Source organism: Bolinopsis microptera, chromosome 7, assembly GCF_026151205.1.
Source record: "Bolinopsis microptera isolate Bmic1 chromosome 7, MBARI_Bmic_1.0, whole genome shotgun sequence".
NCBI lineage: Eukaryota > Metazoa > Ctenophora > Tentaculata > Lobata > Bolinopsidae > Bolinopsis > Bolinopsis microptera.
The window spans coordinates 16,397,301-16,415,572 of NC_087078.1; the positions used below are offsets into that span (position 1 = coordinate 16,397,301).

Sequence of the window (18,272 nt, forward strand, 5' to 3'; positions counted from 1 at the left end):
CAGATGTCTTTTTTTTCTGGTAACATATTGAGTCGGACAAGAGTCGCTGTCGGACAGATGTCCTTTTAACTGCATCATGCATATCACCGCACAGGCTGCGCTACGGTGTCAGGTCGTTTAACTTTCGATTCAAATAATTGACAACGGCAACCCCTCCATTTTGTTCTTTGTAACGCCCCAAAGAAATTTGGTAATTTAACCAATATGAAACGATTGTTAATTGTAATTAATTACGGCGATGGAAATCTAGCGTCCACTAACCGGCGCAATTCTTGTTGGGATGGAAGTTAAATTTTTCTCTAACTGAGGAGTAGAGTAAACAGTCAGTTAGAACATGAATTTCGTCCTCAATAGGCTTAAGCCCCTTGCTGAAAAAGCAAAAAGTGCACCATCGATGTTCTCTTGGTACTAGGGGGGTTTCGTAACGGCCCCTCTCAATGTAAAGATTGTGGCAGCTAATACGAAACCTTGTTAAGCTTTTCCGAGCATCGGGGATCTTAACCACTCCTAAGTATGTTTCTGGTTCAAAATCATGTTTAATTTGATTGTAGAATTCTAATTTAGATGAGGATGCCTTGGCAGATTTCCAGGTATCCACAAATTCTTCCCTCATGTTGTGACTGATTTGGGTAGAGAGCTTGGATTTTGAAGAGGATGAGTGGGGGAAGTTATATTTGGTGAGAAGATTAGAGATGTTGGTGTACCAAGGAAGGCCCAGCATAATCTGCTCGTGAAATGCAGCGGAGAGAAGTTCATTTTCAGTGCTTTCAAGACGACTATAGAAATCTATTGCAAGTTTGCAGGCTTCAAAGAAGAGGGGGTGGCGCCCACTTTCACCCCAGCAGCCTATATTTGATGCTTTTGAATGGACAGACAAGGAACCACAAGGACCACTTGATAAACTTAAGGTGGAATCTTTCATAGTGGTCTTGTGAGATGTACCTGAGAGTATGCTGGGGGTTGGCTTTGCTATCTGTTTTTGGGACTTAGGGCAAGTAGGACAAGATCGTCAGCCCAGAGCAGATGTGATATTTAGGACGTCAGCTAGAATAGGATAATCACCAACAGATTTCAGGAGAGATGACAAGTCGTTGATATAGATTTTAAAAAGGTCCGGTGATAGGGGGTGTCCCTGCTCTGTTCCTTTTCCAATGTCAATATTAGGGGACAAGAGTTTGGAGATTTTTATATGAGCTATTGAGTTTCTATACATATCACTTAGGCAATTGAAGAAGTTTCCAGTATTATTGGGGGGGGGGTATTACTGTCCATTTTGTCCATTTTGTCTTTGTCTTTTTTTACATTTTTTTGTGAAGGACAGTGTTTTGTGGACAAAATGGACAATGTAGGGACAAAAGGGACAAAAGGGACAAAAATTTTGGACAAATGAGACAAAAAATTAAACAAGCTCAAATGTAGAGTAAAACAAAATTTAGTAAAACAAAATTTTTATTTACCACAAAACAACCAATACATATTTAATATTATTATACATTTATAAATAAATATAAATCTAAATTCAGCTATATACTCAATACACAGCCCGCCGCGCACACAGCCACACATTGCTCAGAAATTCTCAGGTGCAGATGTAAGCGCCGCGCGCGCGAGGTTTTTTATCTTACAATTACATGTTACGATATATTATTATATATTATTAATTATCAAAGAATTTTAGAAGCAAAATAATTATTGCATATTGGGAAAATTTCGGTCGTTAACGCAGTTAACGTGAGCGCAACTTGAGCAAAGCGCAACTTGAGCAAAGCGCGAGCGCATGCGGAAAAGGATCGCGTAGCTAGTCAAGATGTTGATAAATATTTGGCTTGTGGCGCGATGTGTTGCTCTAACTACAGCCCTCTTGCTTGTAGTAGCGCGCGACCGACGGAGGCGGAAATGACTTGTGGAACAAGCGCGCCCGCAGCGGCGCGAAAGCACTTGGTTAGCTAGGTGAACGCGATGTGCCTTGTAAAATGAAATCCTACTAGCTGACACCACTCGCAGCTGTGCTGCTCGCTGTACGTCAGCGATCGAAATTTATACGCGTATCACCCATCATAATTAAGATGTGCCACCCGACGCGCCACGCAATTTTTCTCGTTGCTCGTCGCACGTCGACGAACAACGAAGCTCGTTGCGACGCGCCGCGCAATGAGCTGCGGCGAGCGATTTTCTCCAAAAATTTAATGTGGGCGCCGACTTCCACTCTGGCTAGATTTCTTTTTACCCAGCGCGCGTTCCTTAATGGGATGAGGTAAAATTAGGTAAAAAGAATCCACTGACTTCCAATGACTACAATAGCTTGTAGCCGCTAACATAAAAGCCGCCGCGCGCGCCCAGTGCTGGGGTGCATTCTCATTAACAATTAAACTTGGTCAAACATATTTATATACAGTTCCTAAATTAAATCAATAATCATGTTAATATGAGTATTCAACACTACTCGACAACAAATATTTGCCGGCCCATCGACGATTTAGTCGCCGAAACAAAAATCAAACGTTTGCTTTTTCGTTTCGGGAACTGTTTGAACTCAGTACTATATCCGACTAATCATACTTTACAATGGTTAAAAAACCAAGCCAAGTAGAAAGATTTTCCTCGATGGGCCGGCATTCGCAACCGCGAAACTTTTTGAGTACGACAAAAGAAGCTAAATGTAAACAACTGTGGAACAAGAAGGAACGCTTCCTCAGACACAAGAAGCATAAAGAATCGACAACCTGTACCCTATCGGAAATCAGCGACTTCTCTTTACTGTCCATTTTGTCCCTGTTATGTCAATTTGTCTCGTTTGTTGACCATTGTTAATGGTCTGGCCCGGCGCGCGCTACTTCGTAGCACTTGCCGTTTCGAGAAGAAATCGGCGCGCGCTACTTCGAAGAAATTTAGACGAGTAACATCCGTCAACTCGTTTGTCTCTGTCCTTTTTGTCCATTTTGTCCATTTTGTCCCCGCCTTTTTTTGTCTTTTTTGTCTTTTTTGTCCCTATTATCTTTTTTGTCCATTTTGTCCCTCTTGTCCATTTTGTCCCTTTTGTCTTTGTCTTTTTTCAGTTTTTTTTGTGCAGGGATAAAATGGACAGTGGCACCCCCCCATTATTAAAAAATCTTGCAACACAATATAACTAAAATAACTTAACACCCAGAAACAAGCTCCTGCCCTAGAAGTCGACAGATTCAAACTTTAGCAGATTTTAAAGCAAGATCTCTCCAACCGGGTTTAACAAAAGGAAACATTAGCTTAAAGAGTAAAGATCATGGTTTTCAGAGAAGGATAGACTTCACTGACATATATCTCTCCCAAGCAGAATTGAGAATGCGGATCATCACTTTGAGGACGAATGCTGGTAAAGCGACGAGGCTCACTAGTCACTGCCACATCGATAATAATATATTAATAATTCAATAGATTTTTCAGAAGGCTCCAATGTAACTCCTAAAATTAACATTGAACTATTTCAATGTTAAATTAAATTTATACTGAAAGGTGCCCTTACAAGGCCAGGCAAGGCAGTGGCGTAAAGTTGCATGTTGAAACATTATCTTTAAACAAGGACCCCACCTAAAGCATGATTTGTAGCTTCCTAGTATTTAACTTTTTTTTTTAAAAAATTTTTATAAAATTATTCAAACAATATACACATAATATAGCAATGACCCTATATAAAATCAAACCTTTAAGAATATAAAAAATTCCCTAAACACTCAAAAATTACCCTTGGCCTTGTGGCTCCAAGTTAAGATCTAGACTGTTTATATTGACAATGTTTTTCCTCGCACCTCTGTCTCCACGGAGAGAAATCACTGTTGTTCTTAGGATTTCAAAGCGAAGGCGCTTTCTGATGTAACCTACAGCATCCGAGTACCTCTGGCCAGTGTGGTACTCCATCTTACTGGCCAGCTTTTTTACCAGTCTTTCAGCTTCACTACCCATTCCACCAGAAGTCGAGAACACTAAAGGTGTGAAGCTTCCTTTCTCCACTTCAAGAACCCTTGCGTTGTAACATCGCTTTTTCTCATTTTCATGGGACTGGTACATTGCTGGGATCGATTTGCTTGCATTGGAGGGGGCTGGGGCATGAAATACCCTTACATCAAAATATGCCCTCTCTGAAGCATTCCAAATCGATCTTGCAGAAATGTCCAGCCTAGCTTGGTCTCCAAGTACTGTTCCCTTAGGCAACTCCAGACCATCAACTGGAAGAAGAACTGGCTCAGTCTGCACATCCTTGCATTTCACAGTTCTCATTAGTTCAGCAAAGGTGTCTCTCAGCGAGTTGTGCCGCAGTGACACAAATCCACCGAGTTTGCAGATGAGCGCATGGTTTGCTGAGTACTTTTGGCCACACGTACATGTCTTAGGGCTGTCCTTTAAGTTCAGGTTGTACCTGAGAGCTAATGCGTCTGAGAACTGTTGTTTGTTCATCAGATATCCATACTCTTTTAAAGGTAGTGCTGTTAACCAAGCACTTGCCCCTTTCTCAGCAGCTAGTTGGAACATCAACTTTGCCAGTGGTGTTGACTCGAGCTCCTGGCGTATTTCCGCTTGTTTTTGTCGATAGAAGAGATTTCGTTCAGTTGTTATCTCAGTTTTCACTCCTTTGCTTACTCTCCAGTCCTCTGTGTAGTTGTCTACCTGCTTGAGAATAGCTTCTTTAAGGGGTTTTGTGGCTCTACATGAGAATTTGTACTCTCGGTCTGCCATGTCCATCATAACTGGTATACCCAATCCTCCATATCTTGGTGGTAGAGCCATTATGTTCCTTAGTTCATCAGTGCAGCTAAACAGCCTGTTGATGATAGCTGGGATAAACTCATCGCGTGTTACTTGTTCCAGAGGAGTGAGCCTATCTGCAACTCCTGGGGTAGTTCTGCACACATAGTTCCATCTTTTACTAAGCCCATACATGTATGCACTGTATGCTATTTGAGGTTCTCTTGATGCTATATCACTTAATTGTTTAAGATCACGACACCATTCTTGAACTTTTTCCTCGATGAAAGCCCCTTTTCCTTCATCAGTTCCGATAAAGCTGCCCAGATATCGTCGACCAATACTTGTCACATTGACATCTGGGAACAAGTTTCTTGCCTTCTCTTCGTGCTCAGGCTTGACTATCACCCATGTCTTGGAAGATTTAGGGTTGTAACCAAAAAGTGGTCCTTTAATGCAGAGGTTATCCCACCATTTCCTCATTTCTTCCAGTTTTCCCCCAGCAGCAGAGTCATCAGCATACCAGATCTGAGTCACTTTTCTCTCAATGTTTCCTGCATCAATCAATGGTATTGTACCACATGCATAAAATCCCATAGCAGGTGGATCACCTTGTGTTGTCCCTTCTTCACTAAAAAGATGTTCATCTTCTCCTGCAATAAACAGTCTAGCAGGCATTCTGTAGGTGTTCATAATGTAGGTAGCAACTTCTGGACATACAATATACATGTTGTTAAGAGCTGCCTCTCGGTTCAGCAAGTTGAATGCATTCTCTGCATCCACTAAGATGATGGCTTCAGTTTCAGGATCTTCAAAGCAGTCCCTCGCAGCATGAACAGCTGCTTCCACTCCTCCCTGAAGACCAGCACACACTTGAATAGGAGCAGTGGCACCAACCAGATCCTTCTGTAGGAGGGTCATCACTGTCTTCCCTATTATCCTTCGTAAGACTTCACCAATGCCAACAGGCCTGACGCCAGGCTTTTTATCCAGGGGAACAAGTCGACATGCTGTCAATGAGGTCAACATCGTTGGATCCAGATTCCTGACACATAGTTTCCTTGCTATCCCTGCTATAGCATTGCATAGATCCTCACACGTCTTACCAAACTGTTTAGAACACAGTAGTCTCTTCCACGCATCCGCATCCATTCCTGAAGGCCCTGCAGCACCCTGTACTCTCTTTGCTGCTTGTCTTATCGATTCCCCGTCAATACTGTCAAAGATAACCGGCTCTACTCTCCTCACTGGTCCACTCAGACAGCTTCCCTTTGATGCAGGTGATGCCTTGGGATGCTTCTCTTTCAGTACTTTTATCACATCTGGAGTGGGTTCAAGAATCCCGGTGGCATTTTCGCCAATCCACCTCATTGCTGCACTGACTTTACCTTTCATCATAAGTCGAGTGAAGACTCTCTCAACATGGCCATGTTCATGTTTCCCCTTTCCCATTCTTCTCTGAATCTCCTGTCCTTCTCGCAGCAACTCTTCTAACTTACCTGCCTGCCACAAAACAAGCCTTCTCTTCAACACTTCAGTGTGTTCCTTTGCTTTGGATCTCTTTGAGGGTTTCTGCAACAGTAGTGATGGCATTATCATCAAAAGGGTCATGGTCACTGATTCCATAGTACTGCCTGCTGAAAAATTGTTGGCCACTTTAGTCATTTCCTCGATGAATGCTTTTCCTGCAGCCCCTGAGGGAAGCAGAAATATGTTTCTTCTCCATTTGACTACAACACCATATATTCCCTCACATTGTGTTAGAACTTCCCAACTATTCCATGATCCTAATTTCAATTGAGATGGATCCCTTACATTTTCATAACCTGGGAAACAGCACTCCTTTCCCTCTTCTTCCACAATATGAGGGTCCTTTGATATTGGAGTAGATGGTTGTACACTTTCTTCGACCTGTCTCCTCAACTTTCGGATAGCTTCAGTTATGGGGTTTTCGTCTTCGTCTTCGTTGCTCTTCTCCTCCTTGCCACATCTTTGACATGACCACTCAGAATCCTCATTTTCTGCTAGGTCTTTAAACTGCAACTCCGACAGTCCACTACATGCCGCATGGAACCATCGTCCACATTTGCCTTCACATTGAATACAATCACATATTACCTCCTTTGAACAAAATCCACAGATATCAGCTTTCTTTCCAGTTTGCTTTCCTACTTTGGACCTAGTGTCCATTTTTCTTGTGTCAGGCATTCCAACCCAAAAATGGGAACCACTACTGTTGCCGAGTCGGTTACCAGCAGACACTGAAGCTTACCGCTGTCAGCCCCTACTGGATACGAGTCTCCTTAACAGTAGTGGACCCAAATTTGGGATCTGATGGAGTAGTCTCAACACCAGAGGATTTTACAGCTCAAGCAAAAAAAAATTATTATTATGAGCTATGAATTACTTGTAGTTCCTGAAAAACTATATTTTACCCATTACAAAGGTAGCATGTTAGGTTTACTCCTAGTATTTAACACACGCTTTACAAATATTCTAATTTTCTAAATGTAGTTTAATGCAGTGACGGAATTAGCACAATTTAATTCAATAACTAAAAACAGTCTCAAAATTGATGGTGAAAATTGTCAACAAAACTAAGGATAATGATGATTGATGGTGATTGGTGATTAGTGATTGGTGAGCAGGATGAAGTCTCGTAGATGAGGATGAAAGAAAAGTTACAATTAAACAATATGAGTAGGGAGAGCACTGACACATCAACCGACAATGCAATTCATTGATTTATCAGCCGGATAAAATGCAAATGATGCATAAGAAAGTTTATTTTTAAAATAGTAGAGGCTCTTACGGGCAAAAAGACGTGTTTTCTGCTACGAGTTTAGAGACAAAACCGCTAATTGGACACAATAGTATGATGTCTAAGGATCGATAATATGTTAAGAAGTATAAATTTGGCCTTATTAGTCACATGCTATTCCAATGCGCGTTTTAAACTTTGACAGTCTATTACTCTAAGGCAAATAGAGTAATTATATTCATATTTTGTCAGCAATAAGATCACATTATTTTCTATTTGGTGTGAAAATATGAGCTAGAACGGACATAATCTCGCTGAGTTATAGCTGTTTGAAATTTATGATGAACGCGCGGGTGCCAATTGATAACAACTAAATGCTTTTGAGCGTAGTGCGCGTCGAAAATTTGGCAAAAACGCTTGCGGAGTGACGATATTCAAACTTCGATAAAGTATATGAAGTGGGTACTTCTCCGAAAGGAAAAATTTAGGCAAACACGATGAAACTATTTTTGGGTTGATTTAATACAACTGCAAAAAATTATTCAAACTTCAAGCAAAAAAGTCATAATTTTTACCACTTTTTTGGATTTTTACCCCAGAAAAAATAGAGGGATTTGTTTTATTTTTATACCATCTTGTGCGGCTGTTTTTCAGCTATCTCCATGCAAGTTTTGCCGACATGCTAACAAAATTAACTTGCTCAAAATATCAAAAAACATGGTTTTTTAGCCTATTTTTGGCCCAAAAATCGGTTTTTTGCAATTTTAACCCAGAAAAATCAGTCCAATCATCTTACAACCACTTTTAATCGATTCTACGGTCAAAAATACGTCTGGTAAGGTGTATCTGGGGTCCCTAGTGTATCGAGCAGACAATGCCCGTAAGAGCCTCTGTAACAATTTGGTGCATCACCACAATTTCAGCTAGAGTGGTAGTGGGAAAGATTTTTGATGTGCGGCTTGGCGCTCTGCCTGCAATTAGTGTACCGCTTTACAGTTGTAGGTTCATAATTTACTAAAACGCTTAACGGGTGATACTCGTAAAATATCTGTTCCATATATTGGACCAACTCGGCGCGCGTCCTGGTAGGTTGTAAACCTACAACTAAAACGCGCGTCAAGTCGGATTCTGGATTCGTCGACGGTCTAATCACTAATATAATATTTGAAACACCATACACTGCTATGCAGTGTAATGTACCAAATTTGTAAATTGTACCATTAAGTTTTTTTTATGAAAAACTCAATGCGATACAAATTTGCGTCAAATAACGCGGATTGTAGGTTTACAACCTACCGTCCTACCAGGACGCGCGCCGAGTTGGACTCGTCGACGGTCCTGTAAATTTAATATATGGAACAGATATTTTACGAGTATCACCCGTTAAAACGCGGACGATGCCAACCTTTTTAATTTTTAGCCATGCGTATACGATTTTGCCAGCAAAGATAAAAAGTGGCGTAGTTTTTAAACGGGTAAAACTGGCAGTAAAATATTTGTTTCAATGATCATTAAACCGTCGACGAGTCTAACTTTGAAATTGGCATACGGTTATATTATTCACATAGCCATGTGTATATTGTATACGCGTACTGCGTGACGCGCAAGCGAGAGGGCTCTGGTTAGAACTTAACGGGTGATACTCGTAAAATATCTGTTCCATATATTGTACGGGCGAAATAGTTGGTCGCGCGCAGTACGCCGCTCTTTTGGTGTTGACCATTGGTGGCAGGTACTTTTTGTCCTATTACGTCACGGCGCAGTACTGCAAATACATTACACACTGATATTAGGCTTCTCTCAGATCACAGTTTATGTTAGAAATCAAACCTAATTACATCATGATCGATCAGTTAGTGATATCAACAAAGAAAACAAAATATTGAAACAACGGATTATAATATATAATGGTTATCCTTCTAAATCCAGTGCAGTGAGTACACAGTGTATCATTATGAACTGGAAATATCATCTTAATTTCTTTGATAGGAGCAACATCTATTAATTGTTTCGATATTATTATTAAGACTCAATCTTCAAGTTCAAGCCTTCGGCATCATTGTAGAGGATTTGTAGAAGAACATTTCGGCAGTAACTGAAAGTAATTCATTTTAATTGATCAAAGATGTTGAAACTCGGTTTATCAATATCAGATGGTTTGGGACATGATGCATTACTGATTTTACTACCAAAACTTTACCTACAATTATGACTGTTTACAATATTGAATATTAAGCCTACTGCAGTGTGACTAAATTGTATTTGTAAGCCATATATTCCAAAAATTCTAATATGTTCTCACCTATATATAGTGTATGTTTTACAGTTTAAGGAGAAGGAGACCATTAACAATTTAACATAGAGTATAAATTATTCCCAGCAGTACATTATCTTCCAGAAATAGCCGTTTTCATGTCAGAGAGGTCCTTCGGCGCACTATCAGTATCACACAATGGCAGGTCAGTCCATCAGTAACTGAAAATAAAACAAATTACGTCAGTGTTGCTATTAGGAGCAAATGTTTAGATACAAACTGGTGTTATTGGGAAGGTTGGTATTCGTTCGTATTTCTGTCGATAAATGGTTACATTTTCATGTACCATTTCTCGACAAAAATGGGCAATTAGTGCGTGTACATGGTTAATGTTGAATTTTAAGTGCAATGATACGCCTATGTGCAGTGTTCACCCTACAGCGTGTAAAGGGATGTCTGTAAAGTATGATTATTTATAGATTACTGTAATAAAGTAATGACAAAGTAAGCGATCGTGTACATCTCGTTACAACATTTCGGTCATGAACTATGAAGTTGAAATATTACAACAATATATTATTTTATTTGCCCACTTCTCTTGGAGAGAATTCAGGTAAAGTACGTGTGCTAATTGTACATAATTTTGATAGGAGCTTTAACGAAAATATAATACCAAATTGGTCGCCAAATTGAATATGGGATACCCAGGAGGATTATTGGGACAAAAGTGGAACATTTGTTACATCGGTTCTAGACATGAAGTGATTCCCAAACTTGGTTTAAGTATTCCTTTAAGTCATTATATGTGGTTGCGGCGGTATAGTTCAAAATCTGCAACAATATGGTCAAGATTGCTTGACTGATTTTGTAAGCTAAAAGATTGTCATTTGCATCGATAATTTTATCAAATCATTATAATTTTACCGGATCTGACGAGAATTCTGTTTAGTTTGAACAGGATATTTGACCACTGCTTCCCTTGCAAACCACATCTTTGTTTTGGGTACCGCTCTTGAGTTTTGGTTCTGTTGAAAATCTTATCCTGCAAGTAGTTGACTTATAAGTCTACAAATTTGCACAGAAATAAAATAAACTATTTCACGACCAAGTTGCATTCAAGTTAACAATAAATGACATTAGAAAATGGTTTCACGATTTAATTTCATTAGAAACTGAGTCTATTAAAAAAATTAGAAAATTTCATCGAAACATATAATAGTAAACGACTAAATTAGCACTGTCTTACTTAGAGGGGTATGCGAAAATTATGATAAATTTACTTTGTGAGAATCTGAGATAACAAGATCAGAGTAGGTCACCTTCGGGTTTTATCTTTCGTGATCGTGATCCAGTTCCAGGGGAAGTGTTGTCCGTAAACGAGCTTCAGCGAAAAAGCAAAGGGGAGAATAACAGTATAACTCCTCTATCATATTCTAGTAAAATGTAGCAGTGCTAATTTGTTCGTCATCTTCTGCAGGATGGTACTCTAGCGCTTTTCTAAAATCTGTCCAACTCTGCCCAAACACCTGGATAAATATATTGAATTAGTGAGATGTATCAATTTAATTACGTTTAAATAATTTAACTTTAAGTTTACAATGACACAAATGTATAACCTACCAACAGAGAAGAAGACAGTTTTGAAGAACCTTGATTGATGAGATAGTTAAAGTTAAGAAAGAGTGGTATTATAGCTCGGGCTTTTAATTCACCTGTTGGATTTTTCCCTCCTCTATCATATTCTAGTCAAATGTAGCAGTGCTTATTATTAATAAATATGTTCACCATCTTCTGCAGGATGGTACCCTAGCGATTTTCTAAAATCTGTCCGACTCTGCCCAAACACCTGGATAAATATATTGAATTAGTGAGATGTATCAATTTAAATACGTTTAAATAATTTAACTTTTAGTTTACAATGACACAAATGTTTAACCTACCAACGTCCAACAGAGAAGAAGACAGTTTTTACCTGTTGTAATATAAATTAAAAACTTATCAGTAGAAAATGATATTTAAAAATCACTTGCTTACATTTTCCATTCTCCATAACGAAAACTTAACTCTGCTTGTTCTCGTTAAAAGTTAACAGTACTTCATCTTGCACTAGATCAGTCCTGGCTAACGAAATTTTGAAGAGTATTAGTTCATGATAATCTCACTGAGTTAAATATTTACCGTATTTATACCGTTAAAAGCACACATTTTAAGGTTACTAAGCAACGACAAAAACCAGTAAAGAGGACTTATTTACACGGATACTAAATACTCAAGTATTAATTAACAGCAAATTTGTTAAAAATATATATTTTATTTTAAAAGGAGGTTATCATACATTTAAAGAGTGTACACCGTCAGATCATTTTCCGATTGTATGTAGGAGTTTTACTCCTGTACTGCAGTGTACAAAGGCGATGAAATCAAGGGTTCTGTAATCTATTGTCTATAAGTCTGATTTAAACTAATTAACTAAGATATTTAAAGATGAAACTGTCCGGGGACCTGGAAACGATCAATTTAGTTCCAAAATGGCGTGTTCAGTCAGCTAGCCAAAAACATTATTACCACTAGACTACAACTATCTCACGTCATTAATAGCCAATGATAATTGCACTTTCTAAGGATTCGATTATACAATTATAGCGATACTGGGTTAGAAAGACGCGTGATATCTCTTGGGTTATCACCATGGTAACTGGGAGGTGTTCAGACTCAAAAGATTTACTTTAAAAACTGAGGTCTATGTTTTAATATCCATGTTCAACGGACAATTGAAGCTTAAATAGTAGGTATGATAAAATGTAATATTTACACAAATGGGTTCTTGTTGTTATAAGCAAATCGTTCAGTACACACTGAGTGTAAACGGATGTATGGGAATTGGGACACACCTTAGAAACACTTAATAGCTAATCGTAGTAGCCTAGTACATTTAATAACCGATATATAACTGGTGTCCCTTACGTTATTATATCAGGTCTGTTACTATGGAAACGTCCGAGGGGCTAGTTAAAGAATTCAACTTGGAAGTTTAGTCACAGTTCAATAAAAATTACTGCCACTAAAAGTAAAAGCCAATGATTAGTGTACTCTACGCATTCAATTATAACAATTTACTTGGTTACCAAATCGCGTGATATCTCTGGAATTATCACCATGGTAACTAGGAGGTGTTCAAACTCAAAAGATTTACTTTACAAGCTCAAAAGATTTACTTTACAAACTGAGGTCTATGTTTTAATACACAAATGGGTTCTTGTTATTATAAGCAAATCGTTCAGTACACACTGAGTGTAAACGGATGTATGGGAATTGGGACACACCTTAGAAACACTTAATAGCTAATCGTAGTAGCCTTACATTTAATAACCGATATATAACTGGTGTCCCTTACGTTATTATTCAAGGTCTGTTACTATGGAAACGTCCGAGGGGCTAGTTAAAGAATTCAACTTGGAAGTTTAGTCACAGTTCAATAAAAATTACTGCCACTAAAAGTAAAAGCCAATGATTAGTGTACTCTACGCATTCAATTATAACAATTTACTTGGTTAGCAAATCGCGTGATACCTCTGGAATTATCACCATGGTAACTAGGAGGTGTTTAAACTCAAAAGATTTACTTTACAAACTCAAAAGATTTACTTTACAAACTGAGGTCTATGTTTTAATACACAAATGGGTTCTTGTTATTATAAGCAAATCGTTCAGTACACACTGAGTGTAAACGGATGTATGGGAATTGGGGCACACCTTAGAAACAATTAATAGCTAATCGTAGTAGCCTTACATTTAATAACCGATATATAACTGGTGTCCCTCACGTTATTATATCAGGTCTGTTACTTAGTTACTATGGAAACGTCCGAGGGGGTAGTTAAAGAATTCAACTTGGAAGTTTAGTCACAGTTCAATAAAAATTACTGCCACTAAAAGTAAAAGCCAATGATTAGTGTACTCTACGCATTCAATTATAACAATTTACTTGGTTAGCAAATCGCGTGATATCTCTGGAATTATCACCATGGTAAATAGGAGGTGTTCAAACTCAAAAGATTTACTTTGCAAACTCAAAAGATTTACTTTACAAACTGAGGTCTATGTTTTAATACACAAATGGGTTCTTGTTATTATAAGCAAATCGATCAGTACACACTGAGTCTAAACGGATGTATGGGAATTGGGACACACCTTAGAAACACTTAATAGCTAATCGTAGTAGCCTTACATTTAATAACCGATATATAACTGGTGTCCCTTACGTTATTATATCAGGTCTGTTACTATGGAAACGTCCGAGGGGCTAGTTAAAGAATTCAACTTGGAAGTTTAGTCACAGTTCAATAAAAATTACTGCCACTAAAAGTAAAAGCCAATGATTAGTGTACTCTACGCATTCAATTAAAACAATTTAATTGGTTACCAAATCGCGTGATATCTCTGGAATTATCACCATAGTAACTAGGAGGTGTTCAAACTCAAAAGATTTACTTTACAAACTCAAAAGATTTACTTTACAAACTCAAAAGATTTACTTTACAAACTGAGGTCTATGTTTTAATACACAAATGGGTTCTTGTTATTATAAGCAAATCGTTCAGTACACACTGAGTGTAAACGGATGTATGGGAATTGGGACACACCTTAGAAACACTTAATAGCTAATCGTAGTAGCCTTACATTTAATAACCGATATATAACTGGTGTCCCTTACGTTATTATATCAGGTCTGTTACTATGGAAACGTCCGAGGGGCTAGTTAAAGAATTCAACTTGGAAGTTTAGTCACAGTTCAATAAAAATTACTGCCACTAAAAGTAAAAGCCAATGATTAGTGTACTCTACGCATTCAATTATAACAATTTACTTGGTTACCAAATCGCGTGATATCTCTGGAATTATCACCATGGTAACTAGGAGGTGTTCAAACTCAAAAGATTTACTTTACAAACTCAAAAGATTTACTTTACAAACTGAGGTCTATGTTTTAATACACAAATGGGTTCTTGTTATTATAAGCAAATCGTTCAGTACACACTGAGTGTAAACGGATGTATGGGAATTGGGACACACCTTAGAAACAATTAATAGCTAATCGTAGTAGCCTTACATTTAATAACCGATATATAACTGGTGTCCCTCACGTTATTATATCAGGTCTGTTACTTAGTTACTATGGAAACGTCCGAGGGGGTAGTTAAAGAATTCAACTTGGAAGTTTAGTCACAGTTCAATAAAAATTACTGCCAGTAAAAGTAAAAGCCAATGATTAGTGTACTCTACGCATTCAATTATAACAATTTACTTGGTTAGCAAATCGCGTGATATCTCTGGAATTATCACCATGGTAAATAGGAGGTGTTCAAACTCAAAAGATTTACTTTGCAAACTCAAAAGATTTACTTTACAAACTGAGGTCTATGTTTTAATACACAAATGGGTTCTTGTTATTATAAGCAAATCGTTCAGTACACACTGAGTGTAAACGGATGTATGGGAATTGGGACACACCTTAGAAACAATTAATAACTTAACACATCAGCATTATATTTAATAACCGATATATAACTGGTGTCCCTCACGTTGTATCAGGTCTGTTACTGTGGAATAACGTCCGAGGGGCAAGTTAAAGAATTCAACTTGGAAGTTTAGTCACAGTTCATTATTTGGTAAAATGAACAGGGACTCCATGTAATGCCGTTAATAAACATTACTGCCACTGGATTACAAGTGTGTCACGTCATTTCTAGCCAATGATTTAGATTATCATTATCATACGATATTTCGAGTAACTGCAGCATAAGAAGAACTCGAAATTCTAGTCTTGAATATATAGTTCAAGGGATATAGTTATAGCAAAAACGATCGGGTTAGGTCGCATCAACAATGCCAAAAGCAAAAATATGTTTGATTTTCAAAATTAATTGTACATTAAGGTAAGCGACAAAAACCTTCATTTACATTGGCATGCACCACAATATTCGTTTGTTCATCTGCATTTGCAGGTAGCAGCTTAATTATGGCCCACTGAATGACTGAACCGTAATATTGATTGATGATACACCGGTCAGATTGAATCTGGAAACAATCAAACAAATGACATGCAACTCAGCAAGTGATCAAATTAAAGCTGGAAGTGAATAGAATCTGTTATCAAATGTTAAGCTTAATTTTAATACGGTCATAGACAGCGAACAAAACAACAATGAATCGATTATAAACTGCGTGAGGAAGTGAAGTTACAGAGCCAGACAAAATTGATGAGCGCTCGATTTTATCACAGAATTTCGAACTGCAGAGTGATTTTACGCCGCGCATAGCTCACGTGACTCAATATAAGCTCTCCTATTGGCGCACACGTCTCAGCCAATCAGCATCTACGGCACTTTTCTGCCGTAATTGAGTCGTATTTCTACCTACCAGGACCGTCAACGAGTCCAACTCGGCGCGCGTCCTGGTAGGTTGTAAACCTACAAGTTAGAACAAGTTATATTATATTAGTAATTTATAAGTTTACAACGCGAACGTCGCGTGATCTTTTTGCGTTTAAAAAAGCTAAAGCAAACTAAATCTTTTCGTTTGCGTTTTAAATTGACGGATGTTACTCGTCTAAATTTGTTTAAAGTAGCGCGCCGCTTAACTTTCTTCTCGAAATATTGCCCAAGGCAAGTGTTAATTGACGATGTCATTTCATCGTAGCTCGGCGAGGCACAGTAGCGCATCTCGTCGTTGCGCGCGAGAAGCATAATTGAGTGCGCGGCGCGGCACAGTAACGCATCGTGCTACAAAGGCAAGTGCTACGAAATAGCTTGTCATACGTTGTATGACCGCCGCGCACAAGTGCACGGCTCCCTTGTATCGTAAAGACTCTATAGTGAAACGACAATGGGGGTTACGACTTGATACAAGAAATAGCGCGCGCCGGGCTCGTCCATTAGCATTAGACAACAATCATTTACATTTCAATTTAGATTTTTAAATCATTCTTATATACATTAAAAAGGAATAAAGCGCGCTAATATTGGGAAAATTAAAAATGGTATTATATTATTCGTCAAAAACATCGCTCTTACTAAATCGCTCGCTAAAATTTTAAGAAAATTCTTGTGAACATGAATGATGAAAAGGCCTTTTAGGCATGAAAGTGATTTAGATCGGTGTATTTTTGGACGCTGATTCCGAATCACCCCCATGACATATAGGGTTAAAATGCTTCCCTGGAGAGTTATAATTGGCAAAAAACCGTTTTGGTCACGTGACAGGCTAGTAAAACGTGAATTCGATTATTTAGGAGTCGGGTTAGGGTTAGGGTTGTGGTTAAGATTATGGATAGCTTCGGGGTTATGGTTATGTTTAGGGTTGGTATTAGAGTTTATGTAAAACCGTTTTGTACGGCTGCAAAACCAAAAAACCAATATTGTTTTAATATTTGTTTTATTCTGAAAAACATTCTTGCAATGATTTTACTGAAATGCGTGGCATGGCATAGTTTGTTTCTTGTCTTGTTCTTGTTCTTTTACTCTGAAAACAAATTTGCCAAACCTTGACACTTGATTAATGATTAGATGCTTGAGAAAAGACAATTGCTGAAAAAATCGTAGGCAATTTTATTATTCATCACCAATTTATTATACAATCAATTAATTAATATATATCCGAATAAATAGTATCCAACTAGGAAAACAAATCCACATGCTCATACTACTAATTCTACTTTTACTTTACTAATTACCATCAGTCTTTGTCGTAATTTCATGGGAATAGTTTTTCTATTTGAGCTGTTCAGTTTACAGAAAAGCAGATATGGACTGCTTCAAATTGATATTTTGGAAAAATTTTGTTTCAGTAACCATTGAGAACCAATACAGTGGCATCTTCGACCTCAGTTTCATTTGTAAACGTCAAGTAACTGGTAAAGTCAATTATTTTGTGCTACTATACAAACATTTACTTTAGTGTATTGAAGTGTAGTAATTGTTAGGATCTTTAATTTTATACTAAATTATTAAGGGTTTATAACGTTTTAGTGGAATATAATTTGTAAGGTGGATATTTAAAATTACTATTTATTGTCAATAAAATGCTCATTGTAGCCAGTTATCATATCAGTCTTCGTGATGATCCATCTAGAACATATTTAAACTGTGCTCTGTCCGATGTCTTTTACTTCTTGATACACTCCATGAACAGCAATCTTTCTACTTCTTTATTCGTCAAGTATTAAACCTGAGCTTGATCAACACCGTCTGTTTGTAAGTTATAACTTGACTGTCCACCAGTCCACTGTTTCAACCTTCACTCAAAATCAATACTTTTGTATTGTATCATCTACTTTACTTTAGGTAAAACTCTTCTCCGATTCTGGTGAGATGAAGGGGCAAAGAGTGGTCTCTTCTTGTCTGCTGTAGACGAGATATTAACAACTGAAGTAAGAGTTGACTCTTCTTCTTCTTCTTCTTCTGAACCATACCCGCTCCTGAGAAGTGGGTCTTTGTCTTTGTGTGAGTTCTGTGCTCTCCATCGCTCTCATGTTATGAGAAT

The 18,272-nt window shown here is 38.0% G+C and overlaps 1 protein-coding gene and 1 long non-coding RNA gene across 9 annotated transcripts in view; both read right to left on the reverse strand.

Annotated features, from left to right (window-relative positions):
* The window catches only part of LOC134818437 (bromodomain testis-specific protein-like), an 80,996-nt gene that overhangs the window by 22,065 nt on the left and 40,659 nt on the right, over positions 1 to 18,272 (reverse strand). The gene's annotated exons all lie outside the window — the stretch shown is intronic.
* Positions 9,780 to 11,188, reverse strand: LOC134818821 (uncharacterized). Its single transcript, XR_010160696.1, has 3 exons — positions 11,051 to 11,188; positions 10,656 to 10,773; positions 9,780 to 9,952 (listed from the first exon to the last, which is right to left on the reverse strand). It is a non-coding gene; the product is annotated as an uncharacterized LOC134818821 (long non-coding RNA).